General features: G+C 39.8%; 1 pseudogene; it reads left to right on the plus strand.

The window, feature by feature from the left end:
• The first annotated feature begins 4,025 nt into the window (after positions 1–4,025).
• On the plus strand, positions 4,026–4,930 carry LOC102470689 (olfactory receptor 4D5-like; annotated as a pseudogene).
• The last annotated feature ends 4,895 nt before the right edge of the window (positions 4,931–9,825 follow it).

Here is a 9,825-nt window from a genome sequence, read left to right on the forward strand (position 1 = left end):
CTACGTGGGAGTCCAGTGACATAGCCATTACGCTAACTGCTGGTTCCCAATACCATGCTGTTTTGATGACCACAGCTTTATAGTATATCTTGGGATCAGGGAGTGATATGCCTCCTACTCCATTCTTCTTACGCAGGATTGCTTTTGCAATACAAGGTCTTTTATGATTCCACACAAATTCTATGATTGTGTTTTCTAGATCTGTGAAGAATATTTCTGGTATTTTGATTGGAATTGCATTAAACATGTAGATTAATTTGGGTAGAATTGCCATTTTGATTATGTTAATTCTTCCAATCCAGGAGCATGGGATGCCCTTCCACTTTTTTCATGTCACTTTCAATATCTTTTTTAAGATTTTCATAGTTTTCTTTATAAAGGTCTTTGACTTTCTTAGTTAGGTTTATCCCTAGGTATCTTATACATCTTGTGGCTACGGTGAAAGGGATTCCTTTCTTCAGCTCTACTTCATTCAACTTGTTCATATAGAGAAATGCTGTAGATTTTTGGATACTGATTTTGTATCCTGCCAATTTACTGTATTCACTTTATTACTTCAAGAAGTTTTTTTATGGAGGTATTTGGGTCTTCTAAGTATACCATCATGTCGTTTACGAATAAAGATATTTCCAACTCTTCTTTGCCTATTTGAATGCTTTTAATATTGTTCTCTTCTCTGATTGCATTAGCTAAGGCATCTAGTACTATATTAAAGAGCAGTGGAGAAAGTGGGCAGCCTTGCCTAGTACCCGTTTTTAGCAGAAAAGCTTTCAGCTTTTCCCCATTCAGAATAATGTTAGCTGTAGGTTTTTCATAGATGGCTTTTATTGTGTTCAGAAACGACCCTTCTATACCAATCTTACTGAGAGTCTTAATCATAAAAGGATGCTAAATTTTATCAAATGCTTTCTCCGCATCAATTCAGATGATATGTTTTTTATCTTTCTTTCTGTTAATGTGGTGTATTACGTTTATGGTTTTGTGTATCTTGAACCACCCTTGCATCTCTGAGATAAAGCCTACCTGGTCGTGATGAATACTCTTTGTTATATGTTGTTGGCTACGATTTGCCAGTATCTTGTTGAGAATTTTTGTATCTCTATTCATCAATGATATTGGTCTGTAGTTTTCCTTTTTTGTCCTGTCCTTATCTGTTTTGGGTATGAGGATAATGGAGGCTTCATAAAATGAATTTGGAAGGTTTCCTTCCTTTTGAATCTTCAGAAATAATTTTAGTAAGATAGGAGTTAACTCTTCCTTAAAAGGTTTGTAGAATTCATAAGTGAAGCCATCTGGACCTGGGCTTTTCTTTGTTGGGAGATTGATTATTATTGATTCAGTCTCCCGGCTTGTTATGGGACTATTCAGGTTCTCTATGTCCTCCTGATCCAATCTTGGTAGATTTTATGCATCCATGAATTTGTCCATCTCCTCCAAGTTATCTTGTTGATGGTGTATAGTCGCTCATAGTATCCTCTAATGATATTTTGTATCAGTGTTTTGTAACTTTTTTCATATGAAACTTGTACATATTTTGTGAGATTTCTGTATAGGTTTTTAGATGATTGTCCTGTGACCTCATTTCTCTGCTTGGCCCAAGAAATGACATTGTCTCTGAATTTGCACAACATTTTCTTGCTTTAAGGATGGGACTATTGACTTTCCAATCTTCTACATGTTACAACTGGACATTCCAAGTTATTTTTGTATTTGAAATATTTTACTAAATATTTTATTGTAGAGATCAATAAAGGAAATAAAGAAAGCATAGGAAATGCATGACAACTTCTGGGAACATCAAGTAGTTTGGTGTGCTTGAGGTCACAGTGTAAATGTGAAGGAGGCTACACACAGAATGATGAAAACAGTGTTTGGAGGAGTCAGAGTGAGGGTCCTTGCAGAGTACTTTACATTTAGTTTTTTTTTTTTTCTTTTGTTTGAGAAGTTTTTGCTATAGGGCACGTGCACTTGCCAGACGGAGAGACAAAGAGACAGAAAGCAAGAAATCACCCCCCAGGGGGGATAGTCACGCCGCAATCCCTTCTCCTCCATTCTCCTCTCGAGATCTTAGGCACGCACGCACATGCGCCCGGCTGAGTTTTAAGCCACCCGGTCCCGGACGCGAACCGCGGTCGACTACGTGGGAGTCCAGTGACATAGCCATTACTGCTGGTCCCTATTTTTCTTTCTTGATGAGTATCTGGGCTTTTTTAACATTTAGTTTCAACAAATAATTTTTGTCTTATTCTTTTCTAAATTTTTTATGTGTAGCATTGGGTCTAGTAAGTAGAAAGTATTTAATAAAATTCCATTTATTAAGCAAAAAACAATGAAAGGAATATATATTTGAAAAGCCATACTTAAAATTAAGTCAAAATGATACTTCACTTTATTCTCAAGGAATATAAAGGGATTCATTCCAGAACTCATTTAAATACTCAGCTTAGCATGTTTGTAAGTACTTAAATATATTAAAAATACGTTTTAATTTCCCATGTTTCCTGATGTTGAGGAAATCAGCATTTAGACGGTGATTTTTCAATTTCAATGAATATTTATAGCTACCTCTTGCTGTGTCCCTGATGAATAGGAATTTACTCTTTGAGTTATATCCCTGAAATTAACACTGATACTCAAACTCTGGAGGTGGTTTAATGTTCTAGTTGTCCTCTCCTATATTTCCCCAGGGAATATTGTTTCTTTGGTGTTCCCAAGACCACAGGACAAGAGTTTTCTTTGTCAGGTGTTTTCTTACTTAATTTTAAGAAAACAATTCTTCACTACCCTTATAAATTGAAATAATATTGATTTGTATTTTGCTTTCTTTTTGATGATTTTAGCTTCCCTTAGGACTGAAAATATTGGGTTGTTGGAAAAGTCATAACACATTTTTGCATTAAAAGCAGAGAAATACACCATGAGTTTTCTGACACCCCAATAGATATACAAGGTAGAGCTTTGTCATCACAGATGACAATTGATTATTTATCCATTGATCTGATGGACAACTTAGATATATCAGTACATAGAAACTCTATCTCATGTCTGGCATAAAGGCATTCACAAGGTTTTTATAAATAAAGGTCACATGTAATGTAAAATGTTAAACTATAGGAGATTTTGAAAATTTTAGTTTATTTTATACTACAAATGAAGGAAAGTCAGGCTTGGACAGCTTCAGAGAATTTTTCTTGTTTACTAACTAGCTCCTGGCAGAATTGAAATTCATTTTTTTTTTTCTTTTCTAATTTATTTTCCCATGGAACTCATGCACTTCCCAGAGAGGGAGACAGATAGAGAGAGGGAAAGTGAAAAATTAGCCCCACAGGGAGGATGGACATACCATAATCCCTTCTTTATTCTCCTCTCAGGATTTTGGGCATGCAAGCACACACACCTGGTGAGTTTCAAGTAACCAGATCCTTTACTCAAACGACAGTAAGTCATGTGGGAATCTAGAGCCTTAACTGCCACACCACCTGCTGGCCTCAAATTCACTTTCTTACTTTTTTTTTAATTGCTAAGGGTATACACACTCATTAGAGAGAAACAGAGAGAAGAAGAAACAATCCCTACAATTCCTTCTCCATTTCTCTATCCAATTGGTATTTGGGACTTCCACACTCATGTTCTCAATGTTTTGCAAGTTGCCAATACTGAGCTAAGATTGACCATGTGGGATCTAGCTCCCTTAACCACTACACCATAGGACTGGTCCTGAAATTCATATTCAGTTTAGCAATCTATTCCCTATCAGTTTTGAAGGCTGATTATTTTTAATTCTCAAAACCTGGAAAAGGTTACAATGCTTTCTTGAGTTTTATGCCTAGTGTTTGTAACCAAATATAAGATGTTCAAATGTTTAGTGTCTTATAGAACCACTCACAACATTCTTCTTATGGTAAATGAAATAGTAGAGAAATCTGTCGAGAAGGCAGAGGAAATTATTTCAGAGACATTTGCAGATCCCCTGATAAATATGACCATTTTCTTCAGCAGTTCATTCACCAGGTTATACCAAGCAGATGAATCCAGTAAATCATTCTCAGGTGATAGAATTTATCGTTTTGGGTCTCTCTCAGGCATGGGAGCTAAGGTTTCTCACCTTCATTTTCTTTTCTACTGTGTATATTATGATTGTAACTGGAAATTTTATTGTGGCCATTGTAGCCTCTGACTCACACCTGCACACAACCATGTACTTTCTGTTGGGCAATCTTTCCTTCTTGGACTTTTGCTACTCTTCCATCACGATGCCCAGAATGCTGGTGGATTTACTCCCAGGCAACCGCACCATTTCCTTTGGTAGCTGCCTGACTCAGCTCTTCTTCCACTTCATTCTGCTGACAGTCATGGCCTACGACCACTACGTTGCCATTTTCCAGCCCCTCTGGTACATGCTTATTATGAATCTGACAGTCTGTGGGCTCCTCATGGCAGCCTCCTGTGTGGGGGGCTTCATTCACTCCATTGTGCAAGTTGAACATTCTGTGGGCCTGACAACCTGGACAACAACTACTGTGATGTGCCTCAGCTGATCAAGTTGGCCTGCACAGATACCTTTGTTCTTTAGCTCCTGATGGTGTCTAACAATGGCCTGGTGACCCTGATGTGTTTTCTGGTGCTTCTGGGATCCTACACAGCCCTACTAGTCATGCTCAGAAGCCACTCTTGGGAGGACTGCAGCAAAGACCTGTCCACCTGTGTTTCTCACACTGCTCTGGTGACCTTAATCTTTGTACCTTGTGTCTTCATCTACTCAAGGCCTTTTTGGACCTTCCCCATGGAAAAGGCCATCTCTGTCCTGTATACAATGGTCATGTCCATGCTGAAACCTGCCATCTACACCCTGAGAAACAAGGACGTGATCATGTCCATGAAGAAGCTGTGGAGGAAGCAAAAGGGACTTATCAGTTCCCTGAAGCATTGACCCCTCCCCCCCCCAGATCGGCAGAAAATCTGACATGTGCTTCAAGCTACCCACTTGCCAGAGAAGACTCACAATGTAAACAACTCCTCATTGCTCTTCTCCATTGCTCTTGATTACCATCAGGGTCTGGTGACCGGAATTTTGAGCCAAGCCAGGACATAGGATAAGTGTTCTAGAACTGGTTACAAGTGTCTCTTGGAGAAAGTGTTAAGTGCTTTTCAAAAGTACTATTAGGTTCAGGAGACCAGCAGACGGTGTAATGGTTACATCTCTGGACTCTCATGTAGTCAACTGTGGTTTGAGTCCTGGACCTGGCAGCTTAAATCAATGTTAGGCATTTGTGCATTCATACCCAAGATCCTAAGAGGAGAATGGAGAAGAAGGGACTGCGGCATGGTCATCCCCCTGGGGGGGAGTGTTTTCTCACTTTGTGTTTCGGTCTTTCGAGGGAGCACACGTGCCCTATAGCTAGAAAAAAAAAAAAAAAAAGATGAGTGTGACACTGGCCCTGCTGAGAAAGTTCCAATTGCAATATGCACATAGGGAGGAAATCTGGTGTCTCTTTCCTGATACCACTTCTTGGACACAAAGTCCATTTGAATAACTCAAAACATTCTTAAACTTCCTGAAGAAAATAACAATATGGAGATTACAGTAAGTGTAGGTCCCTGAGTCTCAATTTCAAGTGAATAAATTAATGTTAGTGAAGGACAAAGGAAATACTAAAGCAATTTACCTTCTTTCTTGTAACTTTTCTTCCTTAGATTTTGCTATAGGGCATGTGCACTCACCAGAGAGAAAAAGAGAGAGACATTAAAAGGGAAAGTGAGAAATCACCCCCAGGGTCAGTTGGTGGCCATGCCACAATCCCTTCTTACCATTCTCTTCTAGGGATTTTGGTCTTAGCATTCTCCCCTTGGAATTTTGGGCATGCACCCATATGCACCTGGCATGTTTTTCAAGTTTTTGGGTCTGGGACTCAAACTGTGTTCTGCCATGTGGGAGTTCAGTTCCTTAATCAGTACATCACCCTCTGGCCTCTCATAACTTCTTAAGGTCATTATTATTGCTATCATCATCAGCATTATCATGCCATTTGGTAAGAGTGTACTAATGCTAGACCTTGTACCAAGAATTTTACATTTATTATTTATTTGATTTCTCTCAAAATTATTATGAGGTAGGTAGCATCATCATTTTTAAAAAATGAGTCAATTGCAGACTGAAGACATCAAATAAGGTATTGAAGACCCCAGAGCTTATTTTTTGAATACAACCTAGGTTTCTACAACACTGGAGCCTGAGTTACTGAAGGTACCTAAAATAGCTTACTTCTAAAGCTCAATATCTCATTATGAGGGTTTTTGCCCCCATAGGGCACATGCGCTTACCAGACTAGGGAGAGACAAAGGAAGTGAGAAATCACCCTCCAAAGAGAATTAGCCATGCTGCAATCCCTTCTCCATTCTCCTCCTGGAATTTTGGGCACATGCACACACGCGCTCAGCATGATTTTCAAGCTACTGGTTCTAGGACATGAACTGTAGTTAGCCATGCAGGATCCAGTGCCACATGTTGGTCCCTAGACTTCATATTTTAAATTGGTCTAAGCCAAGTGCTGTTGGGAGAGGCAGGGACCAAATATTGGAATATGGGACAATGGAGTAGATGATTCCTAGAGAACTGAACACATGAAGAATGTAGAACTGGGGAGGCTGGGACAGAGACTCAATGAGGGATTTGGCTTGAGGCCAGAAGACCCATATGTGGGAATAGTTTTGTCCCACAACCTTGCTCACAAACTCAGCCTTTTAAATTCAGCCATCTCTTAGCTGTATAGAACCACAGGTTGCTGCTTTGATGGCCTGTCATCCCCTAGTTCTTAAATGGAGAGTGGTATCAAAATATTTAAGTAATCATGGCAGCTCTACTGTAACTCAGGAAGGGATAGAGAAATGACCATGGCTATCTTTCATCATCTCTATTTCTCCCCAACATCATAATCCTCCCTAATCCAGATTCCTATATCTCCTACCAACAAGTTCACCAACTGGCTCTTTGCTCTGTCAGAGGACCCGCACCATTTCATACTTATCTTTACACCTAAGAATCAATTATAAAATAAACCAAAGCAAGCATTTGCATATTTAACTTGCTGAATGTTATGCACCATGAATGAATGTTATGCTACCATGAACTTGTAGCTGGGTCGTATGTTTAATTATACAAAGTCATATGTGCAAATAAAATTAACTTCCTTATTTTTTCAATAACTGATATATTTTTGTTTTTTTGCAAATGTCACCTGCTGGATAGTAGAGGAAAATAGCTAATAATTAGACAAATCTAGAACTTTAATTCTATGCATAAAATCACAGTTTTTTTTCATTAAATTATTATTTTCCTTAGCAAATAACTCAGTTTTTTAACCTCTCCCTCTTTCTAACCTTGTTCCCCATTTTACTTTCTTTCTTTCTCTTTTTTTATGAGAGATTTTTGCCAAAGGGTGTGTGTGCTTGTGGGAGAGGAACCTAGAGACAAACAGAAAGGAGTTATCCCCTAGGGGAGATGGCCATGCCATAATCCCTTCTCATCCATTCTGCCTTCAGAATTTTGGACATGCACATATATGTGCCTGATTTGAGTTTCAAGCCACCTGATCCAGGACTCAAATCACAGTCGACCATCTGTGAGTCCAGTGCCTTTACTACTACACCATCTGCTAGCCCCAATCTTGTCCCCTTTTAAAGTGTTGTCTAAATGTATGCATGAGAAGTGGAATTCAATTGACCTCGTGGTGGTAAAGGAAGACAGGTCTTCACATCTACACAATGCCTTCTGGATGCTTGGTGATTTCAGCTACCCAGTGGCTGACTTGGGCTGAGTCCTTGAATGATGACTGGACAAGAGAGTAATTATCTGAGTATCTTTCTGGCCTCTGAGGTTAAATCTGTGACTGACAGCTCAAATTTCATTTCTCTGTTTAATCAGGCTGGTGATGTTTCCATTCTAACATACTCAGCTAAGTTTTGGTTCAGGTTATAGACCCCACCTTGAGTCTCTTGTACTTCCTTCATTTATCTCCCAGCAAAGGTCTTCACCTTGTATGGCTCAATTATCTCACCCATGGTCACTGTGAATCCCATGACACACCTCTAATGGTCAGTCCAGACTGTGTCTTCAGGAGCACATAGCATCTTGGGTTTCATAGTGTATGGATTTAGATCACACAGAACAAATGTACCCTTCCTTTGCTTTCCCATCCTGGTCCTCTTAGATGGCTTTAATGCTACCAGATATTAGCTTGTTTTCTAAAAGCCTTTGGGTCCAGTGGTTCAACAGACCTCCCTGTGGAGCAGAAAGAGGCCTCCTGCTCTTGGCTTTCCCCTTGGGGTACCCCAGATGTCATCTGCCTCCTCTGCCTCTGTATTCCTTCATTTTCTCTCACTGTTTCGCTCTTTCTCTTCTTATCTGACCCAGGTTTTCTTTAGGTAAAATTCTGCATTGTTCCACATTATTCAGATCTAGATCCTGGTGTACAAAGTGGCATTAATTGAAAATTATTAGAAAATTACTTTTCTCAGCCAACACCCAAATTTTCTTATATGGTCTTGATAAAAGCAAAAGCTTCAAAACTGATAGATTTCTTTTACATCTCTTTCTCTTTTTAGATTCCCTGGTGAAAATTGAGGAGTAGAAAGCTTAATGCATGGATGGCTTAAGGGGGCAATTTCAATACTTTGGATTTCTATTGGGGAAATAGTTTTCCTTGGGACAGCCAAATGGTTCTTTCGTACTGTAGAATCAGTATATATGAGAAGAATGGCAGAAGTTCTGGAAAAGTACAGAAACAACCTAAAAACTGAATGAGTTTTACTTAGCATCAGTACATATCTGGATAGAGTAAATTCTTTTTTTTTTTTTCTTTTTTGAGAGGTTTTTGCTATAGGGCATGTGCGCTAGCCAGAAAGACAGAGACAGAGATAGAGAAAGCGAGAAATCACCTCCTGAGAGGGATGGCCACACTGCAATCCCTTCTCCTCCATTCTCCTCTCAGGATCTTGGGCATGCATGCACACATGCCCGATGTGAATTTAAGCCACCGGATTCAGGACTCAAACCATGGTTGGCTACATGGGAGTTCAATGACATAACCATTATGCTAACTGCTGGTCCCAAGAGAGTTTATTCTTTGTTTTATTCTTTTTCTAAATTTTCCATAGGATGTGAACACTTGCCTGAGGGATAGAGAGAAAGTGACAAATCACCCCCCAAGGGGGATGGCCATGTTGTAATCCCTTTTCCTCCATTCTCTGCTCTAAATTTTGGGTACACATGTACACAAGCCCAGTGGGAATTTCACGTCACCGGGACTGGGACTCAGACCACACAGTAGGTCATGTGGGGTCCAGTGCCTTAACCACTACATGCCAAAGACCTGCCCCAGCCAGGGTAGGCTGACCTGATGGAGGTGACGTGGGTGAGAAGAAATCAGACTGGGACTTCAATGCTCTTTAGCATGTTCTCAGCCGACTACAGCCAGAGCAAGCTCAAGACTGCAGCGTCGAGGCAAAAGAAGTCACGGGCCTTCAGGAGAAGGTTCCACATGGCTACAGTGAACTAGATTTTTAAGGGAATGAAGATTTTCTACTAATAATTCAGCCTCCAACAAACAAGCTAGCGACAGATCTAAGAGCACTGTAGCTAAACATCCAAATACTAATAGGGTTAAAATATTCCCCACTATCTACTGAATCTGCTGCACCAGCGATCACAATAGAACGTCAAAGAGATTCTAGATCACCTCTGCCTGCTTGCTCCTGAACATTAAGGCTGAACTTCAAGAATTTGAAAGAACCACAACGTCCATCAGATGACAAGAAATCACCGCCGGA

This window comes from Tupaia chinensis, unplaced genomic scaffold, assembly GCF_000334495.1.
Source record: "Tupaia chinensis unplaced genomic scaffold, TupChi_1.0 Scaffold142824_1, whole genome shotgun sequence".
Classification (NCBI taxonomy): Eukaryota; Metazoa; Chordata; class Mammalia; order Scandentia; family Tupaiidae; genus Tupaia; species Tupaia belangeri.